The sequence below is a fragment of the Triticum aestivum genome, chromosome 5A (assembly GCF_018294505.1).
Source record: "Triticum aestivum cultivar Chinese Spring chromosome 5A, IWGSC CS RefSeq v2.1, whole genome shotgun sequence".
In the NCBI taxonomy this organism is placed as follows: Eukaryota; Viridiplantae; Streptophyta; class Magnoliopsida; order Poales; family Poaceae; genus Triticum; species Triticum aestivum.
The window spans coordinates 574209120-574228943 of record NC_057806.1 but is presented as its reverse complement, the minus strand read 5'-3'; positions in this window follow the sequence as shown (position 1 = coordinate 574228943).

Below are 19824 nucleotides of genomic sequence, written 5' to 3'. Positions count from 1 at the left end.
CGCCTCCACGCCCTGCCTCGCCTCCGCCCCCTGCCGGCCCCGCCCCCGCCTCCGCCCCCTGCTGGTTGCTTCCGCCGCGAGGCCGTGGGCGAGGTCACCTGCGGCGAGGCCGTGGGCGAGGTCACTTGCGGCGAGGCCGTGGGCAAGGTCACCTGCGGCGAGGCCGTGGGCGAGGTCACCTGGTTGCTTCCGCCGCCACCCGCCGCCACCTGGTCGGAAGACCTAGAAAAACGCTAAGTGTTGCTCTGTTCGATGCCACCCGCCGCCACCTGGTCGGAAGGTCCCACTTGTCACTGGTACGTGAGAGCCGTGGTTTTATATACTATATGGAAAACTACCCACACATTAGCAACAATCTCTCTCTAGCCCAGCGGTAATGAATGAGCGAACCCAGCGCGAGGTCGTGGGTTCGAGTCCCCGCTAGCGCATATTTTTTAGGGAATTAAATGCTCGCTCAACCACCTTTCAAATGGGTCCCGCCTGTCAGTGTTGCAAATCGTTGCTCTGTTTGATGCCACCTGGTCGGAAGGTCCCACTTGTCAATGATACGAGAGAGCCGTAGTTCTATATAATGTATAGATAAACTCCCAGATGCGAGCAACTGTCCCTCTCTAGCCCAGCGATAGCATGCGAGCCAACCAAGCGCGAGGTCGTGGGTTCGAGTCCCGCCTCGTGCATCTTTTTTGGGCGAATTAAGCGCTCGGCCCCATCTGTCAAATGGGTCCCGCCTATCAGTGTGTCCCCCGTCTATCTGTTGAATATTAAAACTCAAGCAAAAAATGACACCTAGACAGTGACACATAAGCGAGGTCGCTGAGGTGGCTTCCTAATCATCCTAATTCATTCAAACTCAAGTGTAGTGACCATTTTATATTGGTCGTTATCAGCTACGCATGAGGCAGTGGACAGTGCTACTAGCTTTACGACCATTTCCTCTAATGAAATTATGACCTTTCTGACCAAAATGGTCGTTATGGTTTAGGGTTTAGAGCCCCCCAGACAGCTTTTGACCAATTGGTCTAAAATGGTCATAAATTTATGACCAATTCTTCGAGGGTCACTGACAGAAGGTCATAAGTTGACGTATTTCTTGTAGTGCGCGCCCAAGAAGCCGAAGGGCGGCAGGCCGGCTTGGCAGCCGGCTTTCTCCTACGAGCAAGCACTTGATGCCCCCTGCAAGTTCCACAGAGGCGCGAAGCCCTCCAACCACACGACCCGGAGATGTCACTGGCTCAAGCGAATCTCCCAGGGCGAGGGGATAGCGCCGCCTCTGCCTGCTGGTCAGCCGCCCCCGGCCCCTCAACAGCCGGCCGCTCGGCCAGCAGTCGGAGCCATTCAAGAAGAGTTCCCCGATGAACATGCCGCCTACGTCGTCTTCACAAGCCAGCCGGAAGACCGACGTAGCTGGCACCGACAGCACCAAGAAGTCAATGCAGTCGCCTCCAGCAACCCTGAGTTCATGCACTGGTCAGAAAGGCCGATTAGCTGGAGCCGGGCCGATCACCCAGAGGTGATGCCGTCTCCCGGCTCTTATGCATTGGTCTTAGACGCCACCCTCGCCACAGAAAGGCGGGCTGCCCGGTTCTCCCACGTGCTGATAGATGGCGGAAGCAGCATCAACATACTGTACTGTGACACCATGGAGAAGCTAAGCATCAATACGAAGCAGCTCATGCCCAGTCGGACCGTGTTCCATGGCATCGTACCCGGCCTGTCTTGTTCCCCAATCGGCAAGATCAAGATAGATGTCCTCTTTGGGAACAAGGATCATTTCCGCCAAGAAGCAGTGTGGTTTGAAGTAGTGGATCTGGAGAGCCCTTACCATGCATTGCTTGGCCGCCCTGCCCTGGCCAAGTTCATGGCTGTACCACACTACGCCTACCTCAAGATGAAGATACCAAGTTCCAAGGGCATCATCACCATAAGCGGAGACTACAAGAAATCCGCCGAGTGTGCAGCAGCTAGCAGCCGGTTGGCCGAGTCCCTCGTTATTGCCGAGGAGAAGAAGATGTTAGATCGAGTCGTGGCCATGGCCGGCAAGCAGCCGGCCCTGTCCCCCGACCCCAAGGAGTGTGATGCCCAAGGTTCTTTCCAGCCGGCCAAAGAAACGAAGAAGGTACCTCTGGACCCAGAGCACCTGGAAAGGTTTGCCACCATTGGGGCGAACCTGGATAGCAAATAGGAAGGCGAGCTCGTCGATTTCCTCTGTGAGAATCGGGACATCTTTGCATGGTCCCCCAAGGACATGCCGGGTGTTCCGAAGGAATTCGCCGAGCACAAGCTACATGTCCGAGAAGGTGCAAAACCAGTCAAACAACCCCTCCGCCGACTGTCAGAAGAAAAAAGAAGAATCATAGGAGAGGAGATAGCCCGGCTTCTAGCGGCCGGCTTCATTATGGAAGTTTTCTTTCCAGAATGGCTCGCCAACCCAGTCCTCGTATTGAAGAAGAACAACAAGTGGCGTATGTGTATAGACTACACGAGCCTCAACAAGGCCTGCCCCAAAGATCCCTTTGCCCTGCCAAGGATTGACCAAGTAATAGACTCCACAGCCGGATGCGAGCTGTTGTGCTTCTTGGATACTTACTCAGGCTACCACTAGATAAAGTTGGATCCTGCAGACCGCCTTCATCACACCATTCGGAGCTTTCTGCTACCTGACTATGACATTCGGCTTGAGAAATGCCGGTGCTACTTTTCAGCGTTGCATGCAGAAATGCCTCCTCAAGCAGCTCGGCAGAAATGCCCACGTCTATGTAGACGACATTCTGGTGAAGACGGATAAGCGCGACACCTTGCTGGAAGACCTCAGAGAGACATTTGAAAACTTGCTCCGATTTCAGATCAAGCTCAACCCCGAGAAATGCGTGTTCGGTGTACCAGCCGGCCAGCTTCTAGGCTTCCTGGTCTCCGAACGAGGCATCGAGTGCAACCCAGTGAAAATCAAGGCCATAGAGAGAATGGAGATTCCCACCAAGTTACAAGACGTCGAGAAGTTCACCGGATGCCTGGCTTCCCTGAACCGCTTCATCAGCCGGCTTGGAGAAACGGCTCTCCCCCTCTATCGACTCATGAAGAAGTCCACTTACTTCGAGTGGAACGACCAAGCAGACCAAGCTTTCCACGAGCTAAAGAAGATCCTGACCACGCCGCCTGTCTTGGCGGCGCCTGCTGAGAAAGAGCCCATGCTCCTCTACATTGCCGCCACTAGCCAGGTGGTCAGCATTGTCATCATGGTCCAGCGCCCAGAAGAAGGCCGAGCTCAGCTAGTCCAGAGGCCAGTATACTATTTGAGAGAAGTACTGTCCACCTCAAAACAGAACTACCCGCACTACCAGAAGATGTGCTATGGTGTGTACTTCGCTGCCAAGAAGCTCAAGCCCTACTTTCAAGAGCACCCCATCACGGTCGTGTGTACTGCCCCGCTCGCCGAAATCATAGGCAGCCGGATGCATCCAGTCGGGTGGCAAAATGGGCCATCGAGCTGGCCCCCTACACGATCTTCTACCAACCTCGCACCGCCATCAAGTCTCAAGCATTGGCCGACTTCCTCGTCGACTGGGCTGAAACCCAGTACTTGCCGCCAGCCCCCGACTCCACTCATTGGCGGATGCACTTCGATGGGTCCAAGATGCGCACCGGCTTGGGAGCCGGCATCATCCTCACCTCTCCCAAGGGCGATAGGCTCAAGTACACATTACAAATTCATTTTGCCGCCTCCAACAATGTGGCCGAGTACGAGGCGCTCATACATGGGCTTCGGCTAGCTAAAGAGCTCGGCATTCGCTGGATCCTATGCTATGGTGACTCGGACATGGTGGTCCAACAGTCATCTGGCGATTGGGACACCAAGGACGCAAACATGGCGAGCTACCGCTTCCTCGTACAGCAAATTAGCGGACATTTTGAAGGATGTGAGTTCCTCCACGTGCCACGGGCCGACAACGAGCAAGCAAATGCCCTGGCACGGATAGGCTCTACCCGACAAGCTATACCAGCTGGCGTCTCCATGCGCCGCCTCCTCAAGCCATCCATCAAGCCATCTCCAGAATCTGACTCCATCTTCGTGCCGCCTGACCCCGACGCAATCGGATCTGACTTGGGGAGCCAGGCAGGCGGCTCGGGGACTTCGGCAGGCGGCCCGGGGACTGCCATAGTCGAACCCGGCCCGAGAACTTCAAAACTCGGCCCGGGGACTACTGCAGTCGGCTCGGGGACTGCATCGACGCAGCAGACGGTGGCCGACTCCAATTCTTCACCACCCAGCCCACCCGCCCTGGTCACAGCAACAGTTTTGACAATAGAAGAAGTCACAGCTCCATCATGGGCCCAGCCCATCCTCAATTTCTTGGTAAACAGAGAGTTGCCGCCTGACGAGATTCCGGCAAGACAAGTTCAACGCCGAGCCGGAGCATACACAATAGTAAACCGAGAGCTCGTTTGGCGCAACGTCGCTGGAGTCTTCCAACGCAACGTCGAACCAGAGAAGGGCATAGCCATCCTCAAGGACATCCACCAAGGAGAATGCGGCCACCACGCGGCCTCAAGGTCACTCGTCGCCAAAGCTTTCCGCCACGGATTCTTCTGGCCGACTGCTTTGGACGATGCCAAAGAGCTAGTCAAACACTGCAAAGGGTGTCAAGTTTTCAGTTCCAAGCAACACCTGCCAGCTTCTGCACTCAAGATCATCCCCCTAACCTGGCCTTTCTCCATCTAGGGGCTGGACATGGTGGGCCCATTCAAAACAGCACGCGGCGGCATGACACATCTGCTCGTCGTTGTGGACAAATTTACCAAATGGATTGAAGCAAAGCCGATCAAGAAGCTGAATGGGCCGACTGTCGTGACGTTCATTGCAGATATCACAACCCGGTACGACGTACCACACAACATCATCACCGACAACGGAACAAATTTTGCCAAGGGAGCCCTGGCACGTTTCTGCGCAACACAAGGCATCTGGCTGGACCTAGTGTCCGTTGCCCACCCGCAGTCAAACGGCCAGGTCGAGCGAGCAAACGGCCTCATCCTCTCCGGCATCAAGCCTCGACTGGTCGTGCCATTGGAGCGCTCGGCCGGCTGTTGGCTCGACGAGTTGCCGGCCGTCCTCTGGAGTTTGCGCACCACTCCGAACAAGTCAACCGGCTTCACCCCCTTCTTCCTTGTATACGGTGCCGAGGCTGTCATCCCAACTGACATCGAGTTCGACTCACCTCGGGTTACCATGTACACGGAGGCGGAGGCCAAGGAAGCGCGAGAAGACGGCGTCGACCTGCTGGAAGAAGGCCGGCTGTTAGCCCTCAGCCGGTCAGCCATCTACCAGCAGGGCCTTCACCGTTACCACAGCTAGAAGGTCAAGCCAAGATCTTTTCAAGAGGGCGATCTTGTGCTCCGGCTGATCCAGCGAACAGCCGGCCAGCACAAGCTCTCGGCCCCTTGGGAGGGCCCCTTCGTCATCAGTAGAGCTTTAGGCAACGACTCCTACTACCTAATCGACGCGCAGAAGCCGAAGGCACGAAAGAGAGATGATTCCGGCAAGGAGTCGGAACGACCATGGAACGCCAATCTCCTCCGAAGATTTTACAGTTAAAAAGCAATATGTACCACGCTATCTTTTATACTAAGTACCAGACAAAGGGTGCCCCTGGGAGCACTCGGGGACTACCCTCTTTTATCTATGAATGACGAGTATCACGCCTATGATTATGTTACTACAATTGTCTTTTTCGTCCGGCACCGGGTTCGACCAGTCGGCCCGGGAACTCGCCGCCTTAAATTATATCTAAGTTCTGCCTGTGGTCAGACAAGTAGTGTGCCGGCACCCAAGCCCCCTCTTGCCGAAATTCGCAGCTTGAAGAATCGACTGACCGACTGGCAAAAGCCAAAGGCAGGAAAGGGCGCCCACACGAAAAACGGCTAAGGAGTAACGAACTTATATAATCCAAGCTGGCCTCCCGTCCTGCCAGCCGGCTACCAGAGAAGCCGGCTGGCCGGCTTCCCGTTCACCTTGCTACAATCTAAGAAAGCTCCAATACTTGCCTTCCCAAAACAAAATGGCCAAGTCCTTCTCCAGCCACAGACTGCAGAGCAGCTGTCCGGCTGGGAAGGCGGCGACCAAGGGAAGGCGGCGACCAAGGGAAGGCGGCAAAGGAAAAAGCCCAAAAGATGAAAAGCAAACGTGAACGAGAGCCAAACACATGCATGATTATATTTACACAAAAGACCTTCGAAAGGCCAGCATTCAACATAGTTTGAATACACCCCCAGTGGGTGGAACTGCGCAAATTTAATAAAAGTTGTTCAAAGAGTAACAAAGAGGAAAAGCAAGGACGACAGATTAATCCAAAGGAACGACTGGCGAGTCGGGCAGGTCGGTGGAAAAGCAAGGAACGACTGCGCAACTCGCCGCCGATGCCTTCCAAGCCTCGAAGCGGCCAACCGCAACCTCCAGCCAGTCGGCAGTCCGACTTGGGGTGCGGGGAATTGCCTCGTCGGGCCAGAGGGCGGCTAGCACTTGTGCCCCGGCGCTGAGAAGACGGCGGAGCATGCGGTGAGCCGGCTGCAGGCGGGCTTGAATCGCCAAGAGCTGATCCTCAAGAGAGCGGCCCGCATCCGGCGCGATCTCAACCCCCTCCTGCCGCCGCGCGTCGCGGTAGGCCTCAATTGCTTGGGTAGCGGCGACGGAGTAGCTGGGAAAGTAGTCTGCGCAAAGAAGAAAGCAGCAGCTCAAAATCAAAAGACAAACCAGATGACAAAGGGCAGGCAAAGAAACAAAGAAGAAGAAGGCCTACCATCGATCAAATCTTCAACTCGGCTGTAGCCTTGGCTCAGCGCCTACCTCTCCTCGGCCCAGCCCACCGCCTCGGTCTCATACTCGACCTTAAGGGAGGCCTCGCCATCCTGCACCGCCTTCAGGGCCGCCTTGTGGCTCTCCTCCTGGTTGACAAATTTCTTGGCCAGGCGATCGCGCTCCTGAGCCAGGGTGTTGCACTCGTTTTCTTTGGCATGGAGGGCGGACTGGGCTCCACCTAGCTATTCCCTCAAGTCGGCTTTGGCCCCTGAAGATATGAAGAAGAAGGGAAAAGTAATAAGAAAGAAGTTGTCAGGAAAAGATCTGACCCGACTGCTCAGCAGTCGGCCCGAATCTCAGGACTACACCCAGTGGGTGCGCTGACGCGCCCCCACTTGAGAATAGAACACGAAGCACTTACTCCGGCTCTCGCTCAGATCAGTGGTTTTCTGATTCAACTCCTGGGCCTGGGAGTTGAAAGCAGCTGCGCAGGAGTTATGATACTCCTGCAGAAAAGACATGAGATGCAAGTAAGAACAAGACGGCAATCGAAGTCTACCAAAAAGTTCCAAGCCGCCTGCTCAGCAGCCGACTCGGAACTCGGGGACTACACCCAGTGGGTGCGTTGACGCGCCCCCACGGAAGAAATCAGAAACAATCAACGATGCGCAGGAGGACTCACCCGGATAGCCGTTCGAGTCGCAAGAAACTCTTGGGTGTACTACTTCAGCGCGGTGGCCTGGGCCTGAAGCCGGTTCCGGACGTCCTGTGCCCCCACGTTCAGCACGGTCGTCCCACCGCCTGGCGTCCACCCAGACGACTGTCGCTGGCCGCCTCCGGGTCCTGGGCCGACGTTCCGGCGCTCGCCGACTTCTGCGGCCCCGGCACTGATGTCACCCTCTCCGCGCGCCGACAAGACGGCGACAAGACCACAAGATCCGCCCCCACGGCCGGCTCGCCCCCAGCCGGCTGCACGGGCGGTGCTTCAGGCCGGCTTCCTTGAGCCGTTCTGGTCAGAGGCGATGGCACCGCCTCCCTCTCCATCACCGGCTGGTCATGGCCGGCCTCCTCCGATGGAGGCACGGGGATGTCGGGGGCCGTGGTGGAAGGGGGATGACGAGCTGCGGAGGTTGGTTCTGCAGGGCCTCCGCCTCCATCTCCTCGGCCGTGGCCTCCGCTTGGGCCTTGGCAGCCGCGTCGGCTCGCGCCTCCGCCGACTTCTGCCTCACCTCCCGGACCGCCCTCTGCTCCTCCGCATCCCGCTGCTCCCGCGCCTCCCGCAAGTTTCGCTCCGTCACCTCTAGGAGGTCGGCGCGGGGATCCACACGGCGGGAGCTCGAAGACCCTCCCGTGTTTCCAACTATGGAGGCGGCGGAGGCCCGCTCGAGAGAGAGCGGGGCCCTGTTGATGAGTCAAGAGGAAGACTTAGAAGAATTTCAACACAGAGAAAAAAGAGAGGCGTAAGAGAAACAACACTTACGCCGAAACCGCCTGCGGCTGCTTCACCACCTTGCGGAAGCGGGCCGCCTTCGCGGCCGCTTCGTCCCGCTTGGTCGCAGCTGCGGTGCCCTTGGGTTTCTTCGGCCGGCTGCCAAAGTAGGTCGACGCGACCCGGTGTTTCTGCGCGCCGCCACGGGCAGCCGGCGCGGCAGATGGGCCTGCGCCTTGATTATCAAGCGCCGGCTGGCGGCACGGAACGACTTCGACCTCATCATCATCCGCTCAGTCCTCAAGGGCGGCCCCGAGCCCCGCGCTGCCTGCCTCGTCGCCTTCCCCTACGACGGCGTCTTCCATGGTGGCCGCCCCCAGGTCTGGGTCGTCGACGTCATCCACCGTGCGGTCAGGGAGGAGCTGGCGCTCTACCCCTACAGCCCCAGCTGCCGGCGGAAGAAGGGGGTTCTGCTGAAAACAAGCCGGTTGATCAGAAGTCGGCCATCATGAAGCCAGCTACAAGAAAAGAAGAAAAGAAGAAAAGCTTACCGCAGGCGGAGGGTTGGCGCGAGAATACAGCTCCTTGTCGTACCGCCACTCCTCGGCGAGCTTGCAGTTGGAAATATAGTTCACCATATAGGACACCTCGACATGCGGCATCTCCCTGGTGCTTAGTCGGCATGGGTCGAATCGGCCGCTCATCTGGCAGATCATGTGAGGCCGGCCCTGGCTCGGCGCTCCACGAAGGCGGCCACCAGATCGGCTCCGGTCAGGCCCTCCGACTGGGTCATTACTCGGAGCCGGGCAACGGCGGCGTTCCCGGCCTAAGACAGCGACCTGGCCCGGTAGCTCCATGAGGGTTGCCTCCCAGCCGGAGGGCCGGCTATGTAAGCCAGCAAGTTGACGAAGTCGCCTTGCGGGGCGACGTTCTTCACATAGAAGTAAGACTTCTGCCAGAGCTTCACCGACTGGATCAGCGGGATGGACGGGAATGGATTGTTCTCGCCCGTCCGCCTCATGGCGATGAAGGCTCCGCATGGGGCGGGCACGCCCGCGACGACAGTGCCGAGCTTGCACTGGAAGAATTCTCCCTAGAGCTCGAGAATGGGGAGAACACCGAGAAAGCCCTCGCACAGGGTGACGAAGGCCGACAGCAGCATCACCGCGTTTGGAGTGAGGTGATGCGGCTAGAGGCGGTAAAATTCAAGGAAAGAACGGAGGAACCCGCTTGCCGGAAGGCCGAAGCCGCGCAGGCAGTGCGAGCGGAAGATTACCCGCTCGCCCTCCTCCGGTGCCGGCGAGATCTCCCTCACCAGCGCGCGACGGACCCGCACGTAGTTCGCGTCGGGCAGACACCACATCTGGCAGAGGAAGTCTACATGGTCTTCATGGACGTTGGAGCCGTCCCAAGAGCTCGACAGCGCCATAGGATCGGCGCGGCGGTGAACAAGGTGCGGCGGCAGAGATGCGCGCGACCCCGCTGCGGCGGAGCAACGACGAGCCAAGAGGATTGGCGGAAGAGTTGGGCTGCGGCAGAAAGTCGCGATGACAGAGAGGAAGAAGAAGCAAGGGGCGGAGCGAGGGCGAGCGTGCGATCGTCTGCCGCTCCCCCTCCTCCCCCCTACTTATAGCCTCGTGCGGCGAAGCTGAGGAGGCGAGGCATGGGGGAACGTGGGATTAACTGTGCCCATTCCCCCACGTCTCGTGATTATTGCGCCTTAATGGCATGCAGTAACCGCCGCTGGAAGGCGTGCGGTCCGTCCGGTCCGCAAAAGGTCCGTGCATGGGCCGAGGCCCGGTGGTGGTGGCCCCTAGACTGCGGTGACGTCCCATCGCGCGCGTGGGCTGGCAGGCCCTTCCTGCCATCGGGTGCCATGTGGCGCATAGGCGGTGAGCGGCCAGCACACAACCTAACCCGCGCAAACGCCTGGTTCCCGCCTTCAAGCTTCGAAACCACCGAAAGACGGTGTGTCGAACCAAAGCCAGCTCCCAGCTGCTGGCTCCTCAAGATAGGAAGCTGATTGAGCTTCTCGTCTTTTTTCGGCCCCGGAGGCCAACCAGCTTCAGGGACCATTCCAGCCTTCGAGATCCAAGGCGTGGGGCCGTCTTCCTCCAGCCGGCTACCTCTCAGAGCGGCTGGACGAAGGTGGCCTTGCCTCAAGACCTCCTAAGGGAAACTACAAGAGGGCCGGCTCCAAGAAGCCGGCCATGAGAGGGCCGGCTCCAAGAAGCCGGCCATGAGAGGGCCGGCTCCTAGAAGCCGGCCACAAGAGGGACGCCTCCCAGAAGTCGGCCCCTAACCAGCGGCCAGGACCGTGCCCTCAAAGGCTGCCACCCCCGAATCCCGGGACGCGCATGGCCATAGTGTGCCGTACAGGGTGGTCGTCCCAGTCCGGCGCAGCACTGTTGCCATGTTGACCGTGACATCACCCACGGCGAGATGTCAGTACGACCCAAGGGCTGCGGGCCCCATCGGTCAAGAAGATACCCGAAGGCGGCCAGGCCTCCCATAGTCGGCCTGAGGTGAATCCGGCTCCCAGAAGACGGCTAGTCCCTCCCCTCGAGGGGCGCGCCTCATTAAGAAGACAAGACATGGTAAGGCTATAGTGATGTGCCGCCCAATGACGGCACCGTAGCCATGCTTACCACGACGGAGCCCACGGCACCAGAGGTGGGGCAACAGTAACCAGCCCCCGACAAGACCCCCGAGCGGTGGGTCCGGCCTGTCGACTAGAAAGCCGGCAGCCGGCGGGCCCACCAGTCGGCGGGCCCCATCGGCCAGCGGAGAAGCCGGCGAGCATAGACGCAGACAACTAGGGCCCATGCCCAGCTGGATTACCATTGTACCCCTGGGGGGTAGGCCTATATAAACCCCCCAGGGTGCCCATGCAAAGGGAGATCTTTTTTAGGAGTTTTTAGACAACACATCGAGGGGAGAAGAAACCTAGCCTTGCCCTTCTTCTTCTTCCCTCCGAACAGCTCAAGGAGCCTCTTGTAGCTACTTGCCAATCTAGTGATCATGCGGAGGCCCCGCAGAGCAGTAGTAGGGGTGTTATCTTCACAGAGAGCCCCGAAGCTGGGTAAGATTCGTCGGCGTGCATGTCTTCGGCTCATCCCGTTTCCAGGCACCGGCGACGTTTTATTGGCTCCAACAATGATAAGCCATCCGTTGGCATATGTCTCCCCAACCACCCGACACTTTGGGTCATGACCAAAATTTTGGTAAGGTGTACTTTGGCCACAATCCAAACACACCCCAACACCCGGCTCGTCGAGGAAGCACGGGGCGCCGCGACGCATCCGCGGAGTGGTGTAGCGCGGCCAACTGCATCCTCTGGACCTGAGACCATGCCGGGTTGTCTTGCTTTTTCAATGACATGCGGGGATCGCATGTGAGCAAAGGGCATCTCCAACGTTGCCACGACCGCATCGGACTACCCTGGCACACCAAAACCCTCGTCCCGTCATGCGGTGCGTTCCCAGCCGGCGCCAGCTGCCCGCATTCATGCCGTCCGTTCATATGTCGTTGTTAAGAATCTCGGTGCCCGAGGAACCAACTCCGGCGACTTAATGACACACCCGACGCTTGGCCTCACCGGAATGCGCTACTTAAAGCGGCAACGCCCAGCTAACCTCCACACCATAGCGCATCGTCCTCCTACCTGGCACCACATCCGCCATGACCGCAAGTGCGAACGCTCTGCGGGAGAGCTTGTCTTAGGGGATGAAGCTCGAGGTCGCCGCCCTCGCTCAAGTCGCCTCTCGCGACGCAATAGCGGCGTAGCTAGATGCGGACGCGACCGCACGAGCGGTGGCCATGCTGGCGGCCGACGACGAGAGCACTGTCAGCCACACGTCCTACTTGCCGCCGTCCAACGTCTGGCACCGCCGAGGTCGGGGACTCCTCCGAGGATGAGTAGGGCATGGGAGGCGGCAGGGCATGGTGTGCCAACTGGCCGGTCTGTATCCCGTGTTCTACTCTTCCTCGCCGGAGACCACACCTTCACTTCACGGTTCTTGAACCCCGCCCCCGTACATAGAGATCGCAGATGGAGGACGTCGGTCGCCGCCATAGAATAGGTTTAGGGTCGAGTTTCTTTTATTTTTCTGTCCTATAAAAGTTCAAAATGTAAGGAAAATCTGCCGTGTTTGCATTAATCTCGGCCGGTGTATATGAACTTTCACAATAATATACATATTGTAGGAGTACTAGCAAGATGCCCGTGCATTGCACGAAAGATCAAGATCTTGTGGGAGAAAAGGATGAACGAGGGAATGCCTTATCTGCAAATGTGGAGAGGAGTGCGGGTAAATTCTCATAGTTTCCTTCCTATCCGTTAGATATAGATCGGACGGCCTATATTGCAGGATGACAGGCACACCATCATCACCAACTCTACTTTTTATTGAACCGAGACAAATCTAACATGCGAAGTAAAATAAACACATAGGGTCTATACATACACAAATTATCATAGGCACTCCAATAGTACGTCCACTACACATTCACGCATTTCACATCTTTCTACATCTACGGGAACCTACGAAAGGGTTAACGTAAATTGCCTCTCTCTCTCCTCCCCTGATTTTCATGGTGGTGGGCCCCTCCCTCCCCCCAATCTACAATCAACAACTCACACGTTTCACATTACGTTAATTACGTAACTGGGATTACGTAGGTGTAGCATTACTTGTCCTAAAAAACCCAACTAAGCCAACCTCCCAGCATATCATGCGGGAAAAGATCCAGCCGCGCCGTTTTAGTCGGGATTACCGGATTACTAGTAGTAGTATCGATGGATTGCGCGAAGCAACAAATTTTTTTTTGAGGGGGCGAAGCACCTAGTTTAAAAGGAAAAAAGGCGGTACACTCACAGCACTCCTGTCGCGGTCGCATTGCACCCCACACACGTTCGGTCCTGCACACGGCTCACACAAACGGAACGTGCTTCGGCTTGCCTCTTCACTGACACGTGGGACTGCACTTGGAGAAACCGACCATGCGCCAAACTCCCCCCGCCCACCGCATGAAAATCCTCCCCCCCCCACACCCAGAAATTCCCTCCATATCCGATTCAACCGCCCTTCGGCCAACTAGCCAATAATATTCCCCAAACCCCCCTCCCCCCTGTCCCCCTCCACTCCATTCGCTCCACCAAAGCCGCCCTCCCCGCCGTGCCGATACTTCGGCGCCGCGGTTCAGCGATCCTCTCACTCCCACAGTACGCTCTCGTAGACTGCTGTCCTCTAGCCGCGCCGCCACCTCTGGCTACATTCTTGTGGAGGCACACGGCGGTCAGTGCCGCCACCGCTGGCGACGTTCGTGTGGAGACGCACGGCGGTTAGCTTCTCCCACGGTACACGCATTCTAGACTGAGGCCCATTCATGTCGGTGTAGCGCTGAATGTTAGCTGATAGACGATGTTAATCTCACTGTTTGCCGAAGTAGTTTACTGTTAATATGATCTGCTTAAGAAGCTTCCTTGCCCTGTTCTGCACTCAATATGCTTAGCTGAGATGGCATGCCAAGGCCGATTAGTTGCTAAAATATCCTGCCATATATTTATTGTGACGTAGATTGCCATGGTCTAGTAGCCAATCTGTTAGGTGAAATAGCTCTACACCGTTTTATACTCGATCTTTGTTGTTGCGATGGCCTTCGATAGTTTGATGGCTGTGTGCTCGGCCTCATTGACTGCTGAAACAACCTGCCATAATTTGGCACTCAAATCGGTTTGCTGAATTAGCTTTACATATATTTCGTTACTTAGATCTACTCGTCCAAATATCTTGCCATAGCTTTAGACATCGACCTAGGTATTTTTTTCTGGACTTCATAAAAAAGCATATATGTTTTCCTATAATATCTAGTAGAAGAACTAATTTGTATGTCTAACAGATGGACAGGACTTGGATAACTTCTGCTCAAAGATTCTCCGCTGCATATGTCGAGGGGGTTGAAAACTTCATGAACTTTATCAGAGCTGAGTACGGTGGTCCGAAATCAGATGTGCTCTGCCCGTGTAGCAGTTGTATGAATTCAGTTACAAGACCCCAGTCAACTGTGCAAAATCATCTACACTTGTATGGGATGTCGGTCACATATACTAGGTGGGTTCATCATGGTGAAGCTGTGAACGTCGATGTTATTGACTACGTGGAAGCAGAAGATCGCCATCTTGATCTGCCTGATGCTCAGGTGGAAGAGGAGGAGGAGGTGGTGGTGGCGTAGCCAGTGAGTTTGACCAACATTGAAACAATGCTATGAAATGCTCGTGCATTCCGTGAACTTTCACCTGCAGAAGAAAAAAGGTGGGCCCGCATGTTGGAACAATGCAACGTTGCTGTCACCCCAGGAAATAAGCTGTCAGTATTCTCAGCAATGGTCACCTTTCTTCAGGTGAAGACATCTGAGCAGATGACCAACAAATCATTCGATGCGATGTTGGCTGCTTTCCGCAAATCTTTCCCAGATGCGTCTGAGCTGCCACACACCTACAGTAAAATGAAGAATTTCCTTCGTGTAGTTGGAATTGGATATGATATGATCCAGTTTGTAAGAATAATTGTGTTCTATTTCGGAAGGATTATGCCAACTTAAGTGAATGCCCGAAATGCAAATCATCAAGATGGAAAGATGGCGATGTTGTGAAGAGGATTCCTCATAATGTTCCGAGACATTTTACAATTACACCAAGATTGCAGAGGTTGCTTCATGATGCTGAAACAAGAGAGGATGTACTGTGGCATTCTAGGAACCAGGAGTACAGATATCAGAATGTAATGAGCCATCCATCTCATGGTAGTGAGTGGAAAAGCTTCAATGATAAACACAAAGAGTTTGCTACTGACCCGAGAAACATTAGACTTGGCTTAGCTTCAGATGGATTTAACCCATTTGGCCACTAGAGCGCCACATATAGCATATGGCCAGTGCTTGTTATCCCTTACAACATGCCTCCAAATGTTTGCACCAAAGAATCAAACTACATGATGGCCTTGCTCATCCCAGGTCCAAAAAGTCCTGGAAAGGATTTTGATTTGTTCATGGAGCCTCTTGTGGAGGAACTCCAACAGCTATGGAAGGGTGTTCTCACTCGAGACCTATATAGCAGCCAACCAACTGATTTCTTTCTGCATGCTGTTATAATTTAGTGCATCCATGATTATCCGGCTTTGGGCACTATGTCAGGGCGAACGACACATGGTTACAATGCATGTGTTCGCTGTGACAGGAATCCGCTGTCATACGCAATACTTAGCAAGATCTGTTACATTGGACACTGCCGTTTCCTTGCCAAGGACAAGCCGCATCCTAGAAAATACCGAAGACATGTGTTCAATGCAAAGCATGAAAACCGTGATGCGCCAAAGAGGCTCACCGCCGATGAGTTGCAAGTGGAATTAGAGAAGGTCAGGCATATTACACCAGGAAACCATCCTGGTAATGGTAGCGGGAAAAGAAAGCGTGGCAGGGTAGAAGAGAGATTATTGTTTACCCGCAGGTCCACTTTGTGGGACTTGGAGTATTGGAAAGATTTGGATCTGCGGCATAATCTTGATGTGATGCACACCAAGAAAAATATATGTGACAGCATTATCGGCACACTTCTTAATATTGAAGGCAAGATGAAAGATACCTTAAAATCTAGGATTGCTTTGACACACCTGGGTATTAGAAAGGATTTGCAGGTGCAAGATGAAGGTAAACCATGGGATATGGCACCAGTTGTGTACGTCTTGGACAAGGTAAAAAGAAAAGAATTCTGCGAGGTCCTGTCACGTGTGAGATTCCCACATGGATTTGCTTCCAACCCTGAAAGGAGAGTCAGTGCAGATGGAAACAAGGTACAAGGGTTGAAAACTCATGACTGCCACGTCCTACTTCAAAGGGTTTAACCTGTTATCCTTTGAGGATTGGGCCGCCCTGACTTATACAGAGCAGCTGCAGAGTTGGGACAATTCTTCAGGGAACTCTGCAGTAGGAATATCAGGATAGATGCTTTGGAGCGTCTTAGAGACAAGATACCAACTATCCTATGCGACCTTGAGAAGATATATCCTCCAGCCTTCTTTGATGTGATGGTGCATTTGGCTGTTCATCTACCTGATGAGGCACTACTTAGAGGTCCAGTACAGTATGGTTGGATGTACCCTATTGAAAGGCGGCTAGGCACTTTCAAGGGCTATGTTAGGAACAGAGCTAGACCCGAGGGTTCCATTGCAGAGGCCTACATTGCTACAGAAGCGTTGATATTTTGCTCAAAATACAATGAAACAGCTAATCAGCTTAGCAAAGAGGTGGGTGAAGACAATCCCGGGCTCAATGTTTCGATTATTCTATTCGAGTTACAGGGAAGAGTCGAGAAGAGGACAAACCTAAAGATTTTGACAAAATGGTATGGTATGTGTTGAATAACTGTCCTGAGATACTACCTTATATCAAGTAAGTGCAATACTACAGCTTATACATCGTACTCTACTAAACTTGCAGCACATTCTTATATATTTAGATGTTTGACGCGATCACTATTGTCGGTGTCAAAACCGGCGGATCTCGGGTAGGGGGTCTCGAACTGTGCGTCTAGGCAGATGGTAACATGAGACAAGGGACACGATGTTTTTACCCAGGTTCGGGCCCTCTCGATGGAGGTAAAACCCTACTCCTGCTTGATTGATCTTGATGATATGAGTATTACAAGAGTTGATCTACCACGAGATCGAAGAGGCTAAACCCTAGAAGCTAGCCTATGGTATGATTGTTGTTCTTGGTCCTACAGACTAAACCCTCTGGTCTATATAGACACCGGAGGGGGCTAGGGTTACACAGAGTCGGTTACAAGGAAGGAGATCTACATATCCGTACTCCCAAGCTTGCCTTCCACGCTAAGGAGAGTCCCATCCGGACACGGGACGAAGTCTTCAATCTTGTATCTTCATAGTCCAACAGTCCGGCCAAAGGATATAGTCCGGCTGTCCGGATACCCCCTAATCCAGGACTCCCTCAGTAGCCCCTGAACCAGGCTTCAATGACGATGAGTCCGGCGCGCAGATTGTTTTCAGCATTGCAAGGCGGGTTCCTCCTCCGAATACTTCATAGAAGATTTTGAACACGAGGATCGTGTCCGGCTCTACAAAACAAGTTCCACATACCACCGTAGAGAGAATAATATTTCCACAAATCTAATCTGCTGACGTATTTCACAGTGTGTCATCACACCACAGCCAGGTCACCATTCGAATCATTTTTTACAACCATCCTCAGCGCGTTTCGCGAGGCGGTTTCCTTGGCACGTCTTGTCAAAGCAGAGATCATGTCCCCTTATTACGGGATTCCCATCAATACGGACGTGGGTAACCCAACCGCGCCATTGATTACGGCGCTTGGGGGATAAGCGAGTTTTACCAGGCTGGTAGGGATGTATAGTTTCGTCCGCCCTTATAAAGGGATAAGGATTCACCTTTTTCTACCCACGCCTTCTTCCTCCTTGCTCATCCATTCTCGCGCAATCGAGCTCCAGCGCCCAAGTCCACATCCTTCTCCTCAAACCTCTCCAAACATGTCCGGAGTGGGAGGCAAGTGGATGGTCTCCTCCGTCACGGAGGGACACATCAAAAAGCTGAGGGGAGCCGGATACCTATCCGAGGATATCGCACACCAGCTCGCAGATAAGGGGCAGCTCATCCCCACCCCTGGCCCCATGAGAGGGTGGTGTTCCTTACCCACTTCCTCCGCGGACTGGGATTTCCCCTCCACTCCACCCATTCGTCCGGGGGCTCATGTTCTACTACGGCCTGGATTTTCACGATCTGGCCCCGAACTTCATCCTCAACATCTCGGCGTTTATCGTCGTGTGTGAGGCCTTCCTCCGCATCAAGCCCAACTTCGGCTTATGGCTGAAGACCTTCAATGTCAAACCGAAGGTGGTGGGTGGCCAGCAGGCGAAGTGCAGAGGCGCCATGGTGGGCAAAATGCCCAACGTCACATGGCTCGAGGGCTCCTACGTGGAGACCATAAAGGGGCGGTAGTCGGGGTGGTTCTACATCACCGAGCCGTGCGACACCAAATGGGCGGCAGCCCCCGAGTTCCGATCCGGAATCCCCACACGGCTCACCTCCTGGAAAGAGAAGGGCCTGCCCTTGGGTAGTCCGGTAGAGCTGACCGGACTCCTGACCTGTATCCAAAACATGACAAACAGGAAGCTTTAAGCTTGCCAACATAGTCCAGGTCATGCTCATCCGCCGGATCCTCCCATGTTGACAACCGGCGTTCAATTTGTGGGTGTTCGACCCGGCCCAGCACCAGACTCTAAGCGAGCTCTTTGACACGACGCACGAGGATGCCTAGAAGGTGCTGTTTAAGAGTGCCGAGGTTCCCCCTCCCCTCACCGAGGATCGCGGACTCAACGCACAGTGCCAAGCCAGTGCGGTAAGCTTTTTTTATCACTTATGGGGTATTCATTGTCCATAGTTTAACTACGTGCGGGATCTGAGCTCCCATGCCTTTGACAGGACTGGGTGGAGACATCGGGGCAGATTGACTGCCCGACCCCTCTGCCCGAAGACCCTGCAGACGCTCTCCTGACAAAGATGCTGACTCCGGCTCCTTATGAGGTGCCGGAGAAAAAGATCAAGAAGAAGGCCACGGGAACCCGAAAGAGTTCCCGACGCCAGGTGGTATCGGACTCATCATCCGATAACTTCGAGATGCACTCCTCCCATGAAAATGAGGAGGAGGAAGATAAAGGTTCTCCCCCTCCAGCCGAGGAAGACAAGAAAAGGAAGGCCGCCCCAACCGGGAAGGCCGGAGGGTCCAAGAAGGGAAGGACTCTCCTTCCGGACTGCTCCACCACCGCCGCCGACACCGAAGACGAGTGGTTACCCAGGGCCAAGCCCCTAGCGAAGTCGTAAGTATTCGGATACCAGAGTAACTCATAACATACTTTTGTCGCACTGCTTCTCCTAACGCCGAATGTATTTATGCAGTCCGTCTCGAGCCCGCATCGACGTGCCCTCGTCGAGCTGTTCCTTGGATTTGTCGGATTTGAATAGCTATTCACTTCCGACCGCCTCCTCTCCTCGCCCCATGGATAATGCCGAAGTATTGTCTCAAGGGGCACCAAGTCGAGGGGAGGTAGTCCTGGAGGCGCCTCAAGGAGACCTTCCAGACTCTAAGCGCAAAGGGAGCAAGACTCCCAAGGGCTCCAAGTTCGGCCCTCAGCCCAAGACCGTGCCGGAACCTCTAGTGGTTCCGGACTCCGGCAGGCGGCCCCCTGCCAAGAGGGGCAAGCCGCCCATTCCGGTGACCTCCGTCCATCCGGAGGCACCGGACAATTTGCTGGAAGTGCTTAGCAGTGCTTCCATCGACGAGGAGCACCGCACTATTATGAGTGCGGTGATCAAGAAGGTTCAGTCCGCCAAGAGCGGACTGACTGCAGCCTATGCCAGGATTCTAACAGGCTTTGAGGTAAGTATTTAAAATATAGGAAAATATTACCGCATAGACAGTAGCCCCTGATGCTCTGTTTGGTGTTCACAAAGAAAAGCCGAATAGAGGATCGAATAATATCTCCAGGAGTCTAATACAAGTATGTCTATATGCG